Source organism: Moschus berezovskii, chromosome 2 (genome assembly GCF_049115385.1).
Source record: "Moschus berezovskii isolate FMDL1 chromosome 2, NW_MosBer_1.0, whole genome shotgun sequence".
Taxonomy (NCBI): domain Eukaryota; kingdom Metazoa; phylum Chordata; class Mammalia; order Artiodactyla; family Moschidae; genus Moschus; species Moschus berezovskii.
The window spans coordinates 120,559,842-120,584,215 of record NC_142461.1 but is presented as its reverse complement, the minus strand read 5'-3'; the positions used below and the strand labels follow the sequence as shown (position 1 = coordinate 120,584,215).

The following is a 24,374-nucleotide window of genomic DNA, read 5'->3' as shown; positions in this document are numbered from 1 at the left end:
GTCATGGGACCAAGTTTCAAATTAAACAAGCATGTCAAAGCAATGTTTTAAATAAGCACTTTCTTGTTCAAAATATACTTTAATAAATCACTTGGATAAGTTCTTCTTCATTAATCTTATCTTCAAATGATAGCTGTACATACCAAGTGCCTACTTGTAGTGTGCCCATGTCTTTTAAGATCTGGGTTAGGGGAACATGTTCCTTTCAGTTCAGCTCTTCCTGTGGCCTTTGGCTCTGTATGAAATGACCTGCTATGCTCCTCAGATGGCCTCAAATGCCATGGCCATTTTTTCCATGACATTCCCTAAAAAGTGCCAGTCAACCCTGCCAACCCCTTTTAGGATGGCGCAAGGAAGACCATCTGAACTGCTGCTTATGAACTTACTTAACAAAAACATGACTGAAACTGTCCATTTCTTATTCCTTTGTTAAGGTAAAGAACATTACACAGTATCTCAGTTAAAGAACTGGTCAATTCAAGAAAAAGCAAAGCGTGAAGCTAACACCCTCACTCAGGCTATCACCCTGTTAGCAAAACCTTCACATTCTAGTTAGAGGTAGGTTCTAAGTTCATATTTCCTCTTACAGTTTGACACCTTCTATCCGTGAGAGTGATCTTTCCTCTAAGAGGCTATGCTGCTTTCTCTAAACACCGGCTCTTTACTTTTTTTCCCTCTAAAACATCACAGGGTTGTACAGCTTTTCTGCCAAAGAGAAAAGGTTCCCAAGGTCCACAGAACGATGTAACTGGCCGTGTGGTCCACTGAATCAAGGACCTTCACTTCTCAACTGTCTATCCCAGATCCTGACTGCTGCCTCATGGAGCAGAGAAATCACAGACATCAAGGTCAAACCACAGGATGTGAACTCCAAAACTTGAATGGATGCATTCCAAGGACTTTAGGCCAGATGACTTCCACAAAGGTCATTTTTAACTGAAGTTCTATCATTTAGAAGGAAACACTGACAAGTGGGAAAACAGAGGAATTTAGTGAGAACAGGGTGTTTGAAAGGAAGCTCTTCAGGATTTTAGGCTGACCCCTTCCTCTGTTATCTCCCTTCTCCGAATTAGTTCATTTTATCAAATCTGTCCCCACTTTGCCCCTAAACCCAGGCCCTGATATCACACTGTGAATGAAGGAAATGAAGGTGAGGGGCTGAGTCATTTGGTAAGTAAGCCTCAAGACAACCTCACAGTAGCAACCACCAACAAATGGAGGAAAACCCTTACAGAGTTTCAGTCAGTGGAGGGTAACGGTGTCAAGGCCACAGTTAGAGCTACCTCTCTGAGGACTCACGTTCCAGAGAACACCAGTGAGTGAACAGTACAAAAGAGCAGCCCCAAAGCTCTGCAGAATCGCCTGGGGACACTGTTAGCAGTATTAACACTTGAACCTCATCCCAGTCCTACTGATTCAGACTCTGGTATGGGCCTGGAAACTAGAATCTTTCAGAAGCTCCCGAGGTAGATGCGAGGATCCGCAAGCCGGCCAATTCTGGCAGCCACCACCGCTAGTCTTTCTCCATCTTCATCTTGTGCTCTCAGAGTTGCCAAATAAAATATAGGACATCTGGTTAAATTTGAAACTATTAATCATTTAGTGTATCTCAAATATTGCATTTAATATTACACTTTAAAAGAAAAAAGACTTTTTTTTTTTTTCGGCTTCACCGGGTCTTCGTTGTTTTAGAAGGGCTTTCTCTGCTGCGGCGAGTGGGGGCTACTAGTCACCGTGGTGTGCAGGCTTCTCACTGTACTGGCATCTCTTATTGGGGAGCACGAACTCTAGGCACCCGGGCTTCACTAGTTGTGGCACACAGGCTCCGTAGATGTGGCTGGAGGGCCCTAGAGTGTGGGGTCTGTAGTTCTGGTCCACAGGCTGAGCTGCTCTGCAGCATACGGGATCTTCTTTGACTAGGGATTGAACCCATGTGCCCTGCATTGGCAGGCAGATTCTTATACACTGTGCCACCATGGAAATCCTAATATTACACCTTTTTAAAATTAATTTTTATTGGATTATGGTCGCTTTACAATGTTAAGTCAGTTTCTATTATACAGCAAAGTGAATAAAAAATGTGTGTGTGTGTGTGTGTGTGTGAAGTCACTCAGTCGTTTCTGACTCTTTGTGACCCCATGGTCTGTAGCCTACCAGGCTCCTCTGTCCATGAGATTTTCCAGGCAACAGTACTGGAGTGGGTTGCTATTTCCATCTCCAGGGGATCTTCCCACCCAGGGATTGAACCCAGGTCTCCCACATTGCAGGCAGACACTTTACCACCTGAGCCATCAGGGAAGCCCCATATATATATATATATCCCTTCTTTTTTGGATTTCCTTCCCTTTTAGGTCACCACAGAGTGCTGAGTAATAATACTATACTTTTATATTAAAAAATGATCCCTTGTTTGTCTGAAGTTCAAATTTAACTTGGAGTCCTATATTTCTATTTGCTAAATAATGGCAACTGTCAGGCCCACCTCCACTATAATGATGGATAAAATAAAAATACACATAAAAAACATAACATTGTTATATCCACTTGTGATTTGCTAACTCAGAATTTCTCTCTTCAGAATATATAGCATGTAGATAATTCAGAAAATAAGAAAATGAGTATGGTGATATTACTCAGATAGCCTCAATTTCCCCAACTGTGAAATGGAAAGGGTTGGACCAGGTCTAAAATTCCTGTAAACCACTGAATTATTAACAAACCTTTACCCTTATCAAATTTGGTTATCAATGTCTGAAATTCTCATGTCTCCTGGACGAAGTTTCTTCACAAAAGCAAATAGCCAACCAACTCAATTTGTCATCCATTTCTACTTTTCCAAAAGCAATTTCTGAAACCTCTTTTTGCACAGCTCCTTTTATACAGCGATTTGAATGTTCTCTAATATTTGGTACCTTCTAGAGATTCTGTCCACAGTCCACTAAATCAGAAATGCTCAGGGGTTACACAGAAAACAGTGCTCCCTCATAATGATCACACCAGGGGCTATGATCACACATGGTAATCCCTAATGTACTGCTTACCAAAAACTCACATTATTTTAGTAAAGATCCAAAATTATTCTAAGACAGAGATATGCCATGAACTCTTCAAGTCAGGAAGGAACAAATAGCAGGCGTCTAATTCATGCTGACTAAAGACAGTCTACAGTATTAGCACTATCATGAGGAAGGAGTAGGAACTATGGCTCTCTGTACATATTTAGTTTTACTCAAAAGGCCTTGATCAAGTAACCAGTGTTGTTATCTGTGATACAGATGGAATCTAACTTGGTCATAGTTTTTTAACAAAGACCCCTGAGCTCCTCTTGAATGTCTGAGTTTAGGCACTGATCATACAAGAGCACAAAATCTCCTATTTTTTTGGTTCACTCAAATTATTTCTCCTGCTTTAACTGTTTTGATTTGGGCTGCTGCTGCTGCTAAGTCGTTTCAGTCGTGTCCAACTCTGTGTGACCCCATGGACAGCAGCCCACCCGGCTCCTCTGTCTCTGGGATTTTCTAGGCAAGAATACTGGAGTGGGCTGCCATTTCCTTCTCCAATGCACGCGTGCATGTTAAGTCGCTTCAATCATGTCCAACTCCATGCAATCCCATGGACAGCAGCCCACCAGGTTCCTCTGTCCACAAGATTCTCCAGGCAAGAATACTGGAGTGGGTTGCCATTTCCTTCTCTTTGATGTGGGCAAGTATGCTAATTATAGCAGCAGACTATGGTCCATGGGGTCAAATCTTGCCCTCTGCTTATTTTGCAATAAAAGTTTTATTGACCTACGGCCACACTCATGTATCTGTGTAGTATCTATGGCTGCTTTCACACTATGACAGCAGAGTGGTTGGCAACAGACTGTATAGTTCACGAAATCCTTAATATATACTATCTGGCTCTTCTGTAAACTTTGCCAATCCCAGTTGTAAATGACTAACATTAATCCCAGCACCAGAGTTCAAAAGCATCAATTTTTCAGCGATCAGCTTTCTTCACAGTCCAACTCTCACATCCATACATGACCACGGGAAAAACCATAGCCTTGACTAGACAGACCTAGGTTGGCAAAGTAATGCCTCTGCTTTTTAATATACTATCTAGGTTGGTCATAATTTTCCTTCCAAGGAGTAAGCATCTTTTAATTTCATGACTGCAATCAGCATCCACAGTGATTTTGGAGCCCCCAAAAATAAAGTCTGACACTGTTTCCACTGTTTCCCCATCTATTTCCCATGAAGTGATGGGACCAGATGCCATGATCTTTGTTTTCTGAATGTTGAGGTTCAAGCCAACATTTTCACTCTCCTCTTTCACTTTCATCAAGAGGCTTTTGAGTTCCTCTTCACTTTCTGCCATAAGGGTAGTGTCATCTGCATATCTGAGATTATTGATATTTCTCCCGGCAATCTTGATTCCAGCTTGTGCTTCTTCCAGCCCAGCGTTCCTCATGATGTACTCTGCATATAAGTTAAATAAGCAGGGTGACAATATACAGCCTTGACGTACTCCTTTTCCTATTTGGAACCAGTCTGTTGTTCCATGTCCAGTTCTAACTGTTGCTTCCTGACCTGCATACAGGTTTCTCAAGAGGCAGGTCAGGTGGTCTGGCCCATCTCTTTCAGAATGTTCCACAGTTTACTGTGATCCACACAGTCAAAGTCTTTGGCATAGTCAATGATGCAGAAATAGATGTTTTCCTGGAACTCTCTTGCTTTCTCCATGATCCAGTGAATGTTGGCAATTTGATCTCTGGTGTCTCTGCCTTTTCTAAAACCTGCTTGAACATCTGGAAGTTCACGGTTCACATACTGCTGAAGCCTGGCTTGGAGAATTTTGAGCATGACTTTACTAGCGTGTGAGATGAGTGCAATTGTGCAGTAGTTTGAGCATTCTTTGGCATTCCCTTTCTTTGGGATTGGAATGAAGACTGACCTTTTCCAGTCCTGTGGCCACTGCTGAGTTTTCCAAATTAGCTGGCATATTGAGTGCAGCACTTTCACAGCATCATCTTGCTTTTGAACTATGGTGCTGGAGAAGACTCTTGAGAGTCCCTTGGACTGCAAGGAGATCCAACCAGTCCATTCTAAAGGAGATCAATCCTGGGTGTTCATTGGAAGGACTGATGCTAAAGCTGAAACTCCAATATTTCGGTCACCTCATGTGACGAGTTGACTCACTGGAAAAGACTCTGATGCTGGGAGGGATTGGGGGCAGGAGGAGACGGGGACGACAGAGAATGAGATGGCTGGATGGCATCACCAACTTGATGGACATGAGTTTGAGTGAACTCCGGGAGTTGGTGATGGACAGGGAGGCCTGGCGTGCTGTGATTCATGTGGTCGCAAAGAGTCGGACACGATTGAGTGACTGAACTGAATTGAACTGAACATTAATCCCACATTTAAAAAAGAGAAATGAAGTGACAGTATTCCAGGCTCTATATCTTTTGGGTAACAATTTTCTAAAAATGGATGGGAGCTTTCCAATGCAGGAGTTCTTTCTGGCACAGTCAAGAACTCAGCCTTTGCAACCTCTAAAGTGCCCAGGGAACATTTTTGGTGTAGTAGCTCATATAGTTATCTATAGTTTCAATGGAACACCACTCCTCAGTCTCAGATATTCTTAAGGATCCAAAGGATAAACACACAGGCACAGAAGTATGAGAAAACACATTTGTTGCTGCTCAGAGTCCAGCATTTCAGGAGGTGAAATTATACAGTGATAAGCACACGTGTTGGATGGCTGCTGCCACCAGTATTTGTAGTCTGATGAGGGAAATGCAGTCAAACAGGAATACAGAAATTGTCTCCATTTGGCGCTGGTGCCTTTGAGGGTATTGTCACTGTTACAGAGATTTAGAATTTAAATCAACATAGTTCTTCCGTGGTTTCACTGCTTTAGGCAGGAAGAGTGCGTGATCAGAAAGAACAACTGTCTTCAAAACCGAGACTACTGGGAGCCTTAAAAGATCTCCACACAGGTGCCTGGAAGGACAGACTTGATGGCCAGAAGGACATTATGGTTTTGAGAGGCCTTCGCTGAATGCCACCTCCTCCACAGTAATCAACCATGAAGGGCCCCTTGCAATCTCCTTTCTGCTCCCACAGAAAGTCCTTGTAAGCAGACATGACACACTCACAGTTACTGAAATTTTATGCCACAGAAAATTAAACACAGATATTCCTCTAGTTAAGAGGAGAAGGAAGAAGAAGAAGAAGAAAAAAAACACCCATAGTAACTGTTGCTAAGTTTGGCTTTCTGGTATTGAAAGAATAGATGGCTTACCAAATAAAAACTTAAAAAACTGGGTCTAATTCAATCCTTCAACCCCTGTGGGGGACCACAATGGGCTCTCCCACTGGGATGGAAGCAGAGCTGAGGCTCTTCCACCCTCCTTCAGGTCTTCCTTCTCCATTATGGACCATCTTTCACTCCCTGAGGCCACCTCTCCCTTTCCCTTGGTCTAAATGTGTGCCCTGGGCCTTAAGTCCCTGGGCTCCCCCTGGACAAACTAGAGAGTCAAATACACACCCACGCCCCTGGAGGGAGAGACATCCCAGCTCATCTCATTTCAGGTGTGGCCAGGGCTCAATATGCTTGAAGTGACGTGTTAGTCGCTCAGTCATGTCCAACCCTTTGAGACCCCATGGACTAGAGCCTACCAGGCTCCTCTGTCCATGGAATTCTCCAGGGGGTCTTCCCGACCCAGGGATCGAACCCTAGGTCTCCTGCACTGCAGGCAGACTCTTTACCACCTGAGCCACCAGGGAAGCTCCGATATGCTTCTTTTTTTATTCAAATATTTGAAGGATGTCTCCTATCTGCCAGGATTTGCACTTAGGTTCAAAAGGGAACAAAAACAGCCCAGTCTAGTCTAAGACTATGAGTGTATAAATTGTGTTCAGCATTGTGAGGGTGAGCAGCGGGAGTGTGAGAATATATGGGGGAAATCGTCATTTTTATCAAGGGATCTGAGAAGGCTTTGGCTCCACCCAAGTACATTTAAAATGAAACTAGGAGGAGCAGGAGTTGTTCAGGTGAAGAAAGGAGCTGAGGAGTATTTCAGGCAGAAGGATGAGCAGGTGCAGAAGCCCTAAGGAAGAGAAGGTCTGGCTCAGTCAAGAGAGGTGAGAGAGAGGCTGGGAAGAGAAGCAATCCCTTCTAAATCAGAGCCGTGACTTTCACTCATTCTAAGCACAATGCGAGGCCATGAACAGGGGAGGAAGAGACCATCCGTGTGTGAGGGCTGGTCCTGAGGGGTAGGAGCAGAGCCCCAGGAGATGATGGAGGTCTGCTTTGGGAAAGGGGGTGGGGGGGAGGCGTGCAATAGCTGTGCAGAACAGCGGCATTAATCAAGGTATATCTGGAAGACATGATCAACAGGGGATATACTGACAAATGAGGGAGAAAGAGGTACCAAGGATGTCTCTCGATTTGCTAGCATGAGCTCCTGGGTAGGTAGCGCACCGTTTACCAAGATAAGACATGCTTTTGGAAGATACTGTAGGGTGAAGCATCAAGAATTCCACTTTGCAAACCACACAGCACATCTGTAAAGAGCACAGTAAGATTTACTGGCTTTTCTGCAAGCTCCTGTGCTCATCATCTGTAAAACGGGAATTATGTACCAACTTCATGACTGTTGCGATAAAAAAACTGATGCATATAAAGTGAAACACTTAGCATGGCAAACAATAATCTCAATAAAAGATTAGCAGCTATAGTTATTATTCTGCACTGGAAATGTCTTATCGGCAACCTTAGTAAAATGTCCAACAGGCAGTTAGATAGCTGAGCTCTACAGCTCACAACTCTCCTAGTGGGAGATAGTGGAAAGGATCCTGCATGTTCAGGGCTTGAGTATGCTGCTGGAAGATTATGAATCAGGCATCTAGTTGGAGACTTCATAATAGCAATTGAAGATTTACTTATAAATTGGCTAAAAGGTCAGCATGTGGCTATCAACAGCATAAAGATAGCACCCGAAGTTGTAGAAAACAGAATCATTTGATGCAGAAGTGAGTCCAGAGGAAGAAAAACAGGGAATGAGCCTGTAGGGAGTTCCCTAAACTCAAACACAAAACAAAGGTTGATGAGTTGAAGGAAAGGCAGTAGACATAAAAAGGTTCTGTACATTTAAATCTATATCTTCAAACCAAAAAACGACAGTCAATCTTACAGGAGAATCAGTAACTCCTTATATATCAGAAATATATACAAAGATATATTTGCAAGAACATTCACTATAATGCTATAAAGAGCAAAAATGACCGAAAACACTTAAATCAACAACAGCACACTGATTAGGTAAAGTGTGGCACATCTAAGTAAGAAAATAAATGTATAGCTAGTAGATATCAGGGCACAGATGATTTATTGGGAAAATGTTCATATTTTATTGGTACCTCAAAAAAGTAGGCTACAAACTAGCATGCTCAATGTTTTGTTTTAAACATTGAGTGTTTTGTTTTAAAAAAAAAAGCATAATAGAAAAAAAAAACCCCAGTAGGGCATACAATACCAGAAAATTAAAGTTAATTCTGGATAATAAGATTTTAGGTGATTTTTCCCTTTCTTTGTACTTTTTTATTTTTCAGATATAGCACGAGTAGATGCTACTTGTATAGGAAGAAAATGAAACAAGCCAGATAATTTCTACTCTTCCTTAAAAACACTTGACACTCCTTGTCCTCAAATCCCCAAACCAAAGCTCAGGAGAAACAGTGAGACTGAAGACTCGACACAGACATCTCCATTCTCCTCCTTGCAGTAAAAGGAGCCGGACACTGTTGCAGGGACAGACAGTAGTATTTCCTGAGCCTCTGTTAATGAAATAGAGCCATGTTCCCCACTGGTGCTGCTCTTTTCTAACCCTAAAACAACTGACATCAGGGTCACAAATCGGACTATATTCTTTGTTGATCTTTAACAACACACACTGAGAGAAAATCATAGAAAAAGATTCGTTTCATTGTAAAAAGAGAAAGTCACACAAACTTCCAGTTTGTACATATTTACATACGATCACATCCACAACCAAATCTGAAATTTCTTTTAAAGAAACATTAAACATTTTTAGAGGACCTTCACTTCCCTATAGCATTCAAAATTTATCAAGAAAAATTACATAAATAGGCTTCGCAACAGGGGATTAAACGGTTTCTGACAGAAGCAAAAGAGCCAGGTCTCCTTTTCTTCCAGTACATGGTATCTGTGCAACCTCGGCGAAGTAATTTCGCTTTTCTTAGTTTTCTTATCTAAAAGTGGGGAGAATAAAACTTTCCTAGCAGGAACCTTCAGGTTTGGAGGATAATAAAAGCTGTGTGGACCCAAATCACGCTAACATCCTTCTCAAAAGACCACAGATTCAATAAGAGGGCAAATATCATTATGAGACCCAAACCATTCAGCATTATTAGGACCAAGGAATACCACAAGCTTCAAACTACCTGTGAGTGGAGAAATACACACCGACTTCCAACTCAGCTCCTGCCGCTGCTACAATCCAGGGTGTGTGAAGAGCAGGGAAGCCCTGTGAACAGGAGAAAAGGGACACGGAGATGAAATTCAAAGAGAATCACCCACAGACAGGGAAAGACAGTCCTGCACTAACAACTTACCACACACCACACTCAGGCCTGAGACCTGGTAGTTCTCAGCACCAGCTACATGTCAAGAAAGGGTTTAAAGGTGAGAGAGACCCAAGACCCAGAAAATTAGTGCTTCTAGAAGAGAAAGAAGTAAAGGAAGGAGTGGTGCCAGGATGGTAAAGGATCTTAGAAGGAGAAATGGAGGATACCGCACACCCCAGATCCTCTCCATCTACTGGCACCACCATCATCCCTTAAAGAAACTGCACCTCTGACAGAAATGAGAGCTCCTGAACCAGGAAACATTCATGAAGTGCCCAGGAAGAGAAAAATATCAGCATAAAATCAAACAGCTGCTGAAAATTCTCCCCACCAAAAATCATGAAACAGAAGAAAACCATAACACAACATTCCAAACTGAATTAAATATTCTCACACAAGCACTTGGGGAATTAAAAACACTTAGAAACAGAAGTACAAAAATTAACAACAGAAGTTGATAAAGAACAAAAAAAAAAAAAAAAGAAGAGATGCAAGGAGAGTTGATTGAAATCAACAAAGACGACAAAAGAAAAAGACAAAGGATGCTTTCTTCAGAACAGAAAAATCACTTACAAGATGCCCAAGAGAAAACAGGTTTGAGCTGAAATTTGATAAGTGGCACAGAAGAATAAAACCAACAAAAGCAGGAAATAGTCAAGAAGTGGAGGTTTGGGAAATGGTGAGAAGTCGGATACACAGCAGCACAGGGGCAGAGAGAGAAAATTGACAGATGAGATTGGAACCAAATTCATTCACTCAACAGGTATTTTTGAGTGTCTGAGAAGGGGACGACGGAGAATGAGATGGCTCTGTGGACATGAGTTTGAGTGTACTCCGGGAGTTGGTGATGGACAGGGAGGCCTGGCGTGCTGTGATGCATGGGGTCACGGAGAGTCGGACACGACTGAGCGACTGAACTGAACTGAACTGAACTGCATTCAAGGCCCAGTTGCTAGTCACTATGAATGGAACTGGCTCCTTCCCTGTAGGGAAGACAAATAGGAGTCAGGGACCTTTCATCAGGAGAGTGATATAATCAGACTAAACTGAGAGGACAGTAACTCTAGAAGCAGGATGGAAGACTCTCTGGAGTGGGGCGAGACTGAAAGGGAGGCTAATTAGGAGGCCACAATAAATAATTCTAAGAAAAGAGTATCAAGGTTTCCCGATAACCCCACATAAAGATGCCACCAAGGCTGCTATTTTTGGGAAACTGGGGAATGATTCCATAATAGATGGAAAGAACTTCTGCTCCATTCTGGGCATCGTGTGATATGATATGCAGAGATCGGAACCTCAGAAGAGCACAGAACTAGAGATGTTGGAGATGGTCATCTTTTGGTTGATGGGGCAGCCGCTGGACGTGAAGAGATGGCCACAGATAACTCAGTTCTTATGCCTCAGAAGACCACAGACCTTAAGTGTCGATACTTAAGGGGTAGAGTAGAGGTAAAGCACTGGAAGACAGAGCAGCAGCAGGTGCCCTGAATCCAAACCGCAAGAGGAGACATTCAGAAACTGGAGGCTTGTCCACTGAGGCAGTCTCCATGGAGACCAAAGAGAAGAAGGACCAAGATGAGAACTCAGACGCCACTGGGGATCTTATCGATAAGTAACTTTCAGGTTGAGGGGTGAATGGCATCCACACAGGAGATTTAGGAAATGCTCTCGCAGTCGGGGGAAGAAGGGAGGCAGAGGATGGTGACAGGAAGCGGAAGCTGGATCAAGAGAAAAACGTGGAGAAGAAAGATGGGAGAACCAGCGGTAAGGTCAGAACTATTGCTGTTGTTCAGTCGCTTAGTCGTGTCTGACTCTGCGACCCCATGGGCTGCAGCACGCCAGTTTTCCCTGTCCTTCACCATCTCCTGGAGCATGCCTAAACTCACGTCCATTGAGTCAGTGATGCGATGCAACCATCTCATCCTGTCATCCCCTTCTGGCCAGAACTATAGAAACACCAAGAGAGGGCAGAACTGGTAAAGCAAGAGAGGAAGGGGTCAGGGTCTAGATGGAGGCTTTGAGGTCAGTTTTCAGGGTCTCTTCCAAATGTGTGAGACCAAGGAGGACAGGGTCTGTGCAGGGGGCCCAGGCATATGAGCATGTTCCCCTTCTCTGAACTCCTACAGGCCTGTTCTATGGAATTTTAGGCTGGGAGCTTGGAGTCTAAGACACTGCTTTGTGGGCTGGTCCTGCCACTTACCACCTATATACCTACCCACGAGCATGTCGTAAATCATCAGAAGCCCAGTTTTGCCATCAGTAAATTAGGCAGAACCGTACGAGGCACACACACTCCCACCTACTTCATAGGATCGCTTCAAGGCCTCAAACACAGCACGCATGCAGATGCACCTTAAGAGACAGAACAGCCCCATGGGTAAATCATTGGCTCTTATTATTCCATGTATACTTGTTTCTCACTAGAGGAGGATTAGTTCAACCTCTGTGCATTCCACACAGGTTTTAACAGAGTACTTTGCACCCATGTGTTCACCACGCACTGACTCGGACTAACACCAGCCTGCTCCTCATGACAGTGTGAGACTGCATTTGTTTTCCACATCCCACAGGGCTACACAGGGACAGCAACATCCCTAAACTCAGTTCCCAGCCTGAGTTTTTAGTAAGACTCCTAGCAAACAACAGAAAATGCTTTGTAACAGCATTCTCAAATTAGCAGAAGTGCAATTATGAAAAGGCTTCCATATGTTACAACGATTTTTTTTTAATTAAGAAGAAAACAGTAAGCAATCGTATTCCAAGCATACTCAGCCAATGGATCTAGAAAAGACATCTAGAGAAAATCCAACCACTACCTCCCAGCTGATCAAGGAGTCAGGCACTCCCCCACACCGTCCCTCAAGTGGCAGAAACCCACAGGGAGTGGAAGACACGCTCTAGTTCTGCCAAATCACCAAGTAAGAAGTTGCTGCAGTCAAATCCATCATGTCACTTCACATTTGCATCCCCTTTAGCCCTGAAACGAAGCATACTCTGGAAAAGTATGTTTTAATGTGGCTTAGGCTACAGCCTTACCTACCATTCAATCAAAATATTATTATGGAGATAATACTGGCTCTGTTACTTACACTAGGTAGGGGGAAGAAATAACACATGCAGAGAGAGAAATTTTTATTTCACAACCAAAGCAGCAAATTATTTTTGCTGTTCTACGCAGTACAGTAAGGCTCATACATTTTAAACAACCTAGATAAAATTATTTTTCCATTCGAGGCAAATCTCAGTAGTGATTTAAAATTAAATTGTTAACCAAGTGTCAGGAACCATGAAATAAGCATAAGTGGTAGTCTCTCTTTGAATAGAAATACCAGGATATTCAGAATCACATGAAACTCCAAGAGCACACGGAGCAGCAGCACCAGCTACTGAACACCTTCAAGTCAAGAGAGCCATCAACTTTCTACCTCTACCACTAAGGGGGAGATGTTAGCAATGTGAGGTTGTTATTATCCTCTTTTTATTGAAGACATTCACTTGTTCACTTATGCAATATATTAAGCCTCTATTACATGCCAGACAGTGTTAGGGATCGGGGATATGGTGATACAGCAAACAGACCTGTCCTTGTTCTCATGGACTTATGGTCTGGTGGCAGAGAGAGGTTAAAAAATTAAACAGGTAAGCATATGCTTATAAACATTAAATACTAGAAGGAGAAGATATGGTACTATGAGAAATAAATAACAGGGACTGAATTCAACTCGAGACGAGAAGGCTTCTTGGAGGAATTAGCAATTTAAGCCAAAAACTGAAGGCCAAAGTGGGAGGGGAAACTCTAGCTAAAAGGAACAGCATGTGCAAAGGTTCTGAGGCAAGAAAGAGCTGGGCATACTACAGACCTGAAAAGAGACCAGTGGAGCTTGAGCAGAGTATGCCAGGACAGGAAGGAGTGAAATGAAGTGACGCCTGTAGGTAGGAACCAAATGTTCAGAGCCAAATAAAGGATTTGCATTATGCTTTGTTGTTTTCATTTCCTAGTGCGACAGAAGGTAGCGAAAGGCTTCAAACAGGGTACAGACCGAATGGGACTTGCATTTTTAAAAGAATGGATGGAGAAGGATAAGAAATGGGAAAGTTATGGCAATGGAAATGGGAGAAGAAGATGAGCTTGGGATATATTTCGGAGATGAACGGACAGGATTGCTCAGTAAGGGTGCAGGAGAGCAGCGAGCAAGTGAGGCGTCAAACAAGACCCCTGGTTTCTGACTAGAGCAACTAACTGAGTGGGGGGCGATCTCATACAGGGACAGAGGCACAGGCTTAGCCAGTAAGTAAGGCTGGCTTTGACCAAAATGTTAAAAAGTGGAAGATCTCTGTGGTATCTCCAGGAAGAAATGTTAAGTAAATGCTGGGATAATATGAAACAGAAATGTAATACATGTGGCATTTCATTCTTAGGATCTAAGTTAGTAGCTGCATCAGGTAAAGGTTGTCCAGCCTCCTTTGAAGGAGTCATTCCCACCCTCACTCACTTCCTGGAGAAGGAAATGGCAACCCATTCCAGTATTCTTGCCTGGAGAATCCCATGGACAAAGGAGCCTGGTGGGCTACAGTCCATGGGGTCGCAAAGAGTCGGATACAACTGAGCAACTAAAACACACACACACACACACGCACTCTCACTTCCAGACACAGTCCATTCCCTGCCAAGGAGCAAACCAAGGAGATGGGTACATAGGTCCTTTTTAAGAACTGTGAACAGTGCTCGTTTTCGAGTAGAGCAATTTATATCCTGAGAAAGCAAAGCAGTCTCTGAAATATACCAGCTACATGGGGTTGTAGATTTTATAAATTTTTATGCTATCAATTTTATATAGCTTATAAATTATATACTTATATAGTGTGTTCAAGGGAGCTAAGTCACTTCAGTCACGTTCGACTCCTTGCAACCCCATGGATGAAAGCCCCCAGGCTCCTCTGTCCACGGGATTCTCCAGGCAAGAATACTGGAATGGGTTGCCATGTCCTTCTCCAAGGGATCTTCCCAACCCAGGGTGTGAACCAGCGTCTCTTATGTCTACCTGCATTGGGAGGCAGGTTCTTTACCACTAGTACCACCTGGGAAGCCCCATATGTATAAGTAATAAAATATATGGGCTTCCCTGGTAGCGCAGACGGTAAAGCGTCTGCCTGCAATGTGGGAGACCTGGGTTCAATCCCTGAGTCGGGAAGATCCCCTGGAGAAGGAAATGGCAACCCACTTCAGTACTCTTGCCTGGAAAATTCCATGGATGGAGGAGCCTGGTAGGCTACAGTCCATGGGATCGCAAAGACTCAGACACGACAGAGCAACTTCACTGGTTCATATGAAATATATAATATTATTTATTTATAAATAAATTTTATATCTTAAAATACAAGTACATTTTTGAAGGCTTTGTGTGTCCATGTATCGTATATATTGTTTCACAGCTGTAGTATAAAAAAACTTAAAATGATAGGTTTTTTTTAATGTTTAAGACAGGGCTTAGATGATTAAGTGAGTTCATGTAACATCTCTTTGATAAAAACTTATGGCATTAACATCCTACTCCCATTTTGGCCAACTAGTAGCATTTTGAAAAACCCCACAAGATGATATGCAATCACTGTTTCCATCAGCCACTGGTTTATGGTTTCAGGTTACAGGAACTTCTAATTCATTCATATCTGATCCCTGGGTTGATTTTTGTTTGCTTTTAACTAAATTTCCATGATTCAAATTTTTTGTTCATTCAAAACTTCCATCGATTGAAATACCAGCAAAAACTGCCGAAGCAGCAGGCTTGTCACACTTGACTTGGGGCAGGGCGACATTTAACACCAGCCAGACGGCCGAAGGAAAAAATGACGTCACCCTCATCCGCTGATTCCCGGCGAAAGCGAGGAGACAGGAGAGCAGACAGTGAAGCCAGGAGTGATGTGGCGAGTGAGACTACATTTTACTGGCACGCGGCTGCTGAGCTAGACAGCTGCTCAGAAAGGTTCCTGGTAACCAGTGAAGAAAGAAAGAATAGGCAGGTACTTTGTCAAATGAGATTAGAAGAGTCAAATGCTGTTACACAGGCAAGGCAAGTAAAACACGGAGTCTTAGCTGTGAAAGATTAAGACTTAAGCGTTCCCTTTTCTTGTAGGGAAAGGACATTTTCCATATCTAACCTACTTTAAATGATAGCTTCTCAATCACTCTTTCATAAGATATATCTTAAAATCATCTGAAAGCCACTCTTATCCAAGGCAATTATGTTAATTTGGCACAATTTTATCAGACATGTTTTTTAAAGGCACAAAATAAAATTTAAAATGACCAATACACAGTATGAGTAACATAATTTGTGGAGTAAAAGGCCTATCTGTGCTTTATGCACTTAATTGTCTTAAATATAAACTTCTGCCATGAGTATGTATCCATGCAGAATGTCATTAGTACATTTAAAGTATCAAATCAAAATGAATTAAATATTTAATCACAAGCCATGCCCATGGTCATAGAACTAGGTCCCTAAAGTAAAAAGAAAAAAGCAAGAAGCAACTGCAATCCATTGCTGTCACATCATTTATTCAATAATTATTTATTAAGTGCCTAGTATGTATAAGGAACTATGTGATCAATTATTGAACCAATGGGTACAGTGTTCAATTACTGAGTCAAAATTAGGACACTGAGAGGTATGAATGGGCCTGTGGAAATGATTAGCAAGGACAGTGGTACAGAAATAGCAATTATTAGCATTAACTTTTATTATGTGCTTATTATATGACTGGTTCTCAGTTAAGTACTTTTTTAAAAAATTAATTTATTTTTTATTGAAGGATAATTGCTTTATAGAATTTTGCTGTTTTCTGTCAAACCTCAACATGAATCAGCCATAGGTATACACATGTCCCCTCCCTGTTGAACCTGCCTCCCATGTCCCTCCCCATCCCACCCCTCTAGGTTGATACAGAGCCCCTGTTTGAGTTTCCTGAGCCATACAGCAAATTCCCGTTGGCTGTCTATTTTACACATGGTAATGTCAGTTTCCATGTTGCTCTCTCCACACATCTCACCCTCTCCGCCCCTCTCCCCACATCCACAGTCTGTTCTCTGTGTCTGTTTCTCCACTGCTGCCCTGTAAGTAAATTCTTCAGAACCGTTTTTCTAGATTCTGCATATATGTGTCAGAATACGGTATTTATCGTTCTCTTTCTGACTCACTGCACTCTGTATAATAGGTTCTGGGTTCACCCACCTCATTAGAACTGACTCAAATGTGTTCCTTTTTATGGCAAATTATTGTTTTTAGTTGTGGTAAAATACACATAAAATTTACCTTTTTAAATATACACTGCATTGGTATTCAGGACATTTACACTGTTGTGCAACCATCCACCTCCAGGCTCTTTTTATGCTGTAAAACTGAAACTCCGTACTGTTTTAAATAATAATTCCCATGCCCGCCTCCCCAGTCCCCGACAACCATCATTCTATTCAAGAATTATGAGTACATAAATATAGCAGAAGGAAATGGCAACCCACTCTAGCATTCTTGCCTGGAGAATCTCATGGACAGAGGAGCCCGGTGGGCTACTGTCTGTGGGGTCACAAAGAGTTGGACACAACTGAGTGACTAAGCACAAGTATAGCTAAAAATATACTTCTTCTATTTTAATTCACATGTATTTGTAGGATATCGTTTTCAACTAAAACACTAAAATCAACAATCAAAATAAACGGTACTCAAATTTCTATATAACAAGGTATTAAATCCGGATTTTTAAAAATGAAGCATATTAAATTATTAGTAATATTTTAGAACAAAAATTTTCCTATTAAAATTTTAAATGTTAATTTCATCTTCCATAATCTTTGTAAAATTTCTGTTTCCTAAGTTTTATAAGAATATTATCATACACATATAATAATTATTAACAAATATCATATTTTGGATATAACATGCACAGAACTTTTTACTGTTGCGGTGTGCAACCAAAAACATTTGGGAACCATTGACATAAAGGAATGTGGCCCCATTAACAGGAACCAGTGAAAGAAGGAAGGGGAAGAAGTTTTACTTACATATTTTTCTCCTATTTTTTGGTCACACCATATGGCATGCAGGATTTTAGTTCCTCAACCAGGGATCAAACCCATGCCCCCTGCAGCTGAAGTGCAGTGTCCTAACCACTGGACTGCCAGGGAAGTCCCAGGAGTTTGTTTTCAAATATACATATAGTATGTTTTAAAACATACTGTGTTTCATGCGTCATGTAGCAGATCAAGCAGAGATCGCCAAAAGGCAAAAGGACTCATAAGCCTAGAGTTCAGCTGAGATGGAATCTATATTTAGAAGTCATCCACACAGCAGTGACCAGAAGAGACATGAGAAGGGATAAGAACTGTGAAAAAGAACACAGCTGGGGATTACATGGACGACAGTCCCCGAATTTAGAAAGTATCGGAGAAAGGAGATCGAAAGGAAACAGGGAGATAGGAGTAGACCCAAAAGAATACATAGTTCAGTCACTCAGTCGTGTCCGACTCTTTGCGACCACATGAATCACAGCATGCCAGGCCTCCCTGTCCATCACCAGCTCCTGGAGTTCACTCAAACTCATGTCCATCGAGTCGGTGATGCCATCCAGCCATCTCATTCTCTGTCGTCCCCTTCTCCTCCTGCCTCCAATATTTCCCAGCATCAGGGTCTTTTCAAATGAGATGGATACAATTAAAAATGAGGCTACAGTGTCAAAACCTGCAAAAAATTAAGGAACTGAGCAAAGGCCATTCACTGAATTTGGCTGCCAGAGAAGCAGTTTGGTCCTCTAAGAGTATTTTCAGTAATGGGTGGTGTCAGAAGCCTGATTCATGATCAATTGAATAGTGATGAAATGGAGATTAGGAGTTGTGAGCAGGCTACAAGGGAAACTTGATGATAATGGAAATGAAAAGCAAAGCAGAATGACAGAGTTTTCTCAAGGTCAGGATTGGCCAGATGGATCACTGAAGGACAAGAGATAAGAAAACTAGGCAGCCCTGCTGAGTTGGCTTACATGATATCCAAGCTATGGTAATGATGCCAAAAGAAGATGAACTGGGAAGACAGAAAGGAGGCTGGGTGCCATGGGAAGGACAGACACCCAGGTGGGTAGGAGGAAGAAGGAAGGGAGAAAGAGTGGTAGGAAGCCAAGGTCAAAGATAGTAACTCTTTGGGGTCTCATACGTTGGAGGGTAAATTGTTCCAAAGTATGATGAGGTCCAAGACAAAGCCACGGCTGTAGACTAATTCTGACATCCAGTGGGGGCAGGAAGGACTGCATCCTACATTGCACCAACCTTAATATATTCCTACCAGCATCAGTCTTCAGAGGTCAGTATCTCTCTGTTAAGGTTCACCAATCACACTGTCACTTGATCTCCTTGTGTATCCCACAGCATGCATCAGTGACATGGCCATCTGAAGTTAGTGGAGGGTGTGTCACCAGGGTTAGCTGGCCCACATGGAACTCAAACCTCTCTGACATCAAACTCCCCTGAGAGCTGCACATGCAGGAAGATGACACCATGATAGAACAGCACATGATATTCCTTATGACAGGATGTACATCATGACCCACAGTTATCACTGCTCTCTAGCATGGTGATGACTAGATCCAGCTCCACAATCAAGGCAACATTAGCTTTAATTTCTTGCCTTCTGGACTCTACCTGTCTGAAGATACAAACATCATTAAAATTTATCATTTTCTTCCAAGATGAAGATACAAGAAACAGTTTCGTCATTTTGGCTGCTGTCTTTTAGCATGAGACCTGTTCCAGCGTGTCCGAGAATCTTAAAGAGACAATTTAATTTTTAAGGGACTGCAGCAGCTAGAAACATGAGCAAATGATTCAGAAGAAAACACAAAATGAGAATTTCATTTTAAAAAATAAAGTAGTCTAAACCACTTTAAATTCTTCAAAAGAGCAACCAGACATCTAAATATTACACTTTTAAGCCACACGAATAGTGATATTCAAGTGCTATAAATTTTTCTCCAAAGTGCATCAAATTATCTGCTCCAATGAATAGAAGAGGAGGTACAAATCAGTTCAGTTCAGTTGCTCAGTCATGTCCAACTCTCTGAGACCCCACAGACTGCAGCACGCCAGATTCCCTGTCCATCATCAACTCCCGGAGCTTGCTCAAACTCATGTTTATAAACTCAGTGATGCCATCCAATCATCTCATCTTCTGGCATCCCCTTATCCTCCAGCTTCAACCTTTCCCAGCATCAGGGTCTTTTCTAATGAGTTGGTTCTTCGCATTTAGGCGGCCAAAGTATTGGAGCTTCAGCTTTAGCATTAGTGCTTCCAATAAATAGTCAGGACTGATTTCATTTACGATTGACTGGTTGGATCTCCTTGGAGTCCAAAGGACTCTCAAAAGTCTTCTCCAACACCACAGTTCAAAAGCATCAATTCTTCTGTGCTCAGCTTTCTTTATAGTCCAAGTCTCATGTCCATACATGACTACTAGAAAAACCATAGCTTGACTATACAGACCTTTGTTGGCAAAGTAATGTCTCTGCTTTTTAATATGCTGTCTAGGTTGGTCATAGCTTTTCTTCCAAGGAGCAAGCGTCTTTTAATTTCATGGCTGCAGTCACCATCAGCAGTGATTTTGAAGCCCAAGAAATAAAGTCTGTCACGTTTCCACTGTTTCCCCATCTATTTGCCATAAAGTGATGGGACTGAATGCCATGATCTTCATTTTTTGAATGTTGAGTTTTAACCCAGCTTTTCACTCTCCTCTTTCACTTTCATCTAGAGGCTCTTTAGTTCTTCTTCGCTTTTTGCCATACTGGTGGTGTCATTTGCATATCTCAATAACCTCAGATTATTGCTATTTCTCCCAGCTATCTTGATTCCAGCTTGTGCTTCCTCAAGCCCAGCGTTTCTCAAGTTGTACTCTGCATATAAGTTAAATAAGCAGTGTGAGAATATACAGACTTGACATACTCCTTCCCCAATTTGGAACCAGTCTGTTGTTCCATGTCTGGTTCTAACTATTGCTTCTTGACCTGCATACAGATTTCTCAGGAGGCAGGTCAGGTGGTCTAGTATTCCCATCTCTTTCAGAATTTTCCAGTTTGATGTGATCCATACAGTCAAAGGCTTTGGCATAGTCAATAAAGCAGAAATAGATGTTTTTCTGGAACTCCCTTGCTTTTTTTTGATGATTCAACGGACGTTGGCAATTTGATCTCTGGTTCCTCTGACTTTTCTAAATTCAGCTTGAACATCTGGAAGTTCATGGTTCACATACTGTTGAACCCTGGCTTGGAGAATTTTGAGCATTACTTTGCCAGTGTGTGAGATGAGTACAACTGTGCGGTAGTTTGAGCATTCTTTGGCATTGTCTTTCTTTGGGATTGGAATGAAAGTTGATCTTTTCCAGTCCTGTGGCCACTGCTGAGTTTTCCAAATTTGCTAGCATACTGAGTGCAGCACTTTCACAGCATCGTCTTTTAGGATTTGAAATAGCTCAACTGCAGTTCATCACCTCCACTAGCGCTCAACTGGAATTCTATCATCTCCACTAGCTTTGTTCATAATGATGCTTCCTAAGGCCCTCTTGACTTAACATTCCAGGATGTCTGGCTCTAGGTGAATGATCACACTATCATGGTTATCTGTGTCATTAAGATATTTTTTGTTTAGTTCTTCTGTGTATTCTTGCCACCTCTTCTTAATATCTTCTGCTTCTGTTAGGCAAATAACCCCAAGACTATATACATGTGTGCAGAGAAGGCAACGGCAAGCCATTCCAGTACTCTTGCCTAGAAAATCCCATGGACGGAGGAACCTGGTAGGCTGCAGTCCATGGGGTTGCTAAGGGTCGGACACGACTGAGCGACTTCACTTTCACTTTTCACTTTCACACATTGGAGAAGGACATGGCAGCCCACTCCAGTGTTCTTGCCTGGAGAATCCCAGGGACGGGGGAGAATGGTGGGCTTCCGTCTATGGGGTCACACAGAGTCAGACATGACTGAAGTGACTTAGCAGCAGCAGCAGCATATACGTGTGTGTGTGTGTGTGTGTATATAAAATATCCATTTATAGATTTCTATAACTAAACTTCCCCCCCAAATATTATGTAATTAAGTAATTTCAAACACTAAGACCAGTGCCTAGGCTTTTTGACAATTTATAAATAATAATTATAAAATTATAATTATAATATGCTCAGTCAAGTCTGACTTTTTGTGACCTCAAGAACTGTAGCCTACCAGGCTCCTCTGTCCCTGGAATTTTCCAAGCAAGAATACTGGAGTAGACTGCCATTTCCTAGGATGGTTTTTATTCTACTACATCTTACTCATAGCAGCCCATCTAACCAATAATCTATTTATTAAAGACTTTCTGTGTACAGTAGCAGAGAGTATCCAGCAAGGCAGCAATTCTGGAGCTCATTAGAGAGGTTGTACAGAAGTTATCCACATATATCTGACAATATAAGAGGTAGGAAAGAATGGACAACCTATAGACAAGGTAGAGCAAAAAGGAAAAAACCCAAGGCCAAATTTGAATCAGTGGTTCTCAGGTTTTAAGGAGTTTCTTAAATTAAACAGACTACCAGACTCCATTCCTGAGAATCTGATTCAGAGTATTTGGGGTGGGGCTCAAGCAAATGGACTTGTGACAAATACTTCAGATGATTCCAAAGCAGGTGATGTGCAGACCACCTTTTGAGAAACTTGACCCTATATTATAAAAATGAAAAACTGATAAATTGAACATTACCAAAATTAAAAATGTTTGCTCTATAAAAGACCCCTTGAAGAGAATGAAAAGACAAGAAAATTATTAATATTTGCATATATGAATAAACTCTGCGGATTGCCATCAATGTCATTTCCTGGTTTTGCTTTATACTATAGTGATGTAAGATGGTCCCTAAGGAAAACCGAGTGACAAGATACACAGGACCTCCCTATACATTTTTAGGCAACTTCCTGTAAATCTATCTCAGAACAAAAAAATTTTTTTTAAATGACCGAACTGAACTGACCTGTCTATCTAGCTATCACATTGATAACAAGCTGGTGAGTTATACCTCAACCTGAAATAGTATTTATTTTAAAGAGTTATCATCCAGCAAAGCTTGACAACTCACAACTTATGAAATCTTCAACAATGTTAACCTGAATGGCATAGGCATTCTCTTCATATTAATTCAGATGTTTAATGCCGTTGTCATTATTATTACTATTTTGCTTTCTGAAGTCATATTATGACATACACCATAGAAACTGAGTAAATTATATGACTTCAAACATATGCAGTAGTTAACATTAAGAACTGTTATAAAAATATTTCCATTTTCTCCTATTAATGTAATACTGAACAAATATTAGTTTTGAAGGCTTTATGACTAGTATTATTCAAAAGCTTAATAGAGTTATAGGGAAAAGGAGAAGACTGGCACTAAGGAACTGTCTCAATATATAAAATAGTGTGCCAGCAAGAGTATTTTCAGTGTCTCAATTATTCTGAATAATACTACTACTTAATTAATAGCAATCATAAGGGAATTACTATGTGCCAGATGCTGTGCTAATAATCTCATCATAAGTGGATCATCTTTCTTAATATATACAACCCATGAGGTAGGTACTGTTATGAAAGATGGGTAAAGAGAGAGATTTAATAGCTAGTCCATGGCCAGAGCTCCTATGATGTTAGAACTCACGTCACAACTACTGAATATCCAACTGCCACTGCCCCCACCACGTCATCACCACCTTACATTTCCAGATCAGGGATACCCCAGGTCTGCTCTGAAAATGTCAGAGAAATTAGGAGCTCGGGCTTCCGGTAAAGTTTTTAATTTGACACCAAACATTCTAACAACCAACTAGAGTGTACAATAATGTCCACAGTAATTCCAGTTGCTGTGGATGGATTAACACTGAAACTCACACCACACTGAGAAGCCTTGACCAATTCAAAGGAAGCAGCCATGATAAAATAAGGCCAAGCAAAACCGATGGGACTGGCTACAAACTTTGGGAGAGCAAGGCCATTTTACAGGAATTAGAAATTCATCAATGGAAGTGGTTGTTATCTGATTTCTAATTTCACTTCTATGATGTTATGTCATTTCTGAAGCCAATTCAAGGATTCTTTCTGAATATTTTCTATTTATTTTTCTTAAAGGGGAAGCCCTGATTCCAAAAGAAGTATGTCTTGTTATTTTTACGTGTGTGTGTGCCAAGTCACTTCAGTTGTGTCCGACTCTTTGTGACACTATGGACCATAGTCCCTCAGGCTCCTCTGTCCATGGGAATTCTGCAGGCAAGAATACTGGAGTGGTTGCCATGTACTCCTCCAGAGGATCTTCCCAACCCAGGGATCGAACCCATGTCTCTTAATCTCCTGCATTGGCAGGCAGGTTCTTTACCACTAGCGCCACATGGAAATGGTCATAAACTTTCAGAGAGCAAGGCCATTTTACAAGAATTAGAAATTCAATGGAAGTGGTTGTTATCTGATTTCTAAATTTCACTTCTATGGTGTATTTCACTTCTGAAGCTAATTCAAGGATTTATTCTGAGTATTTTCTCAATTTTTTTCTTAAAGGGACGACCCTGATTCCAAACTTAGAGATTGAAGAAATAAGTCTTGTTATTTTTACACTGGGACTATTAAACAGGTTTCTTGAATCAGCTGTTTTAGGTTGCTTGAAAAATTATAAAATGTGAAAAATA

General features: G+C 41.6%; 1 protein-coding gene across 13 annotated transcripts in view; it reads right to left on the bottom strand.

Moving 5' to 3' along the window:
• Positions 1–24,374, bottom strand: part of OSBPL6 (oxysterol binding protein like 6) — a 226,856-nt gene that overhangs the window by 152,277 nt on the left and 50,205 nt on the right. For 9 of the 13 annotated variants that reach the window (XM_055396929.2, XM_055396931.2, XM_055396933.2 and 6 more), the window contains exon 2: positions 9,456–9,538. The exons of 2 other annotated variants lie outside the window; for them this stretch is intronic. The gene's annotated coding sequence lies outside the window, so the exon portion shown is untranslated. Of the gene's footprint in view, positions 1–9,455; positions 9,539–11,853; positions 12,426–24,374 lie in introns of those variants that run through there. 2 more of the 13 variants (XM_088830394.1, XM_088830417.1) reach the window with 1 other exon arrangement.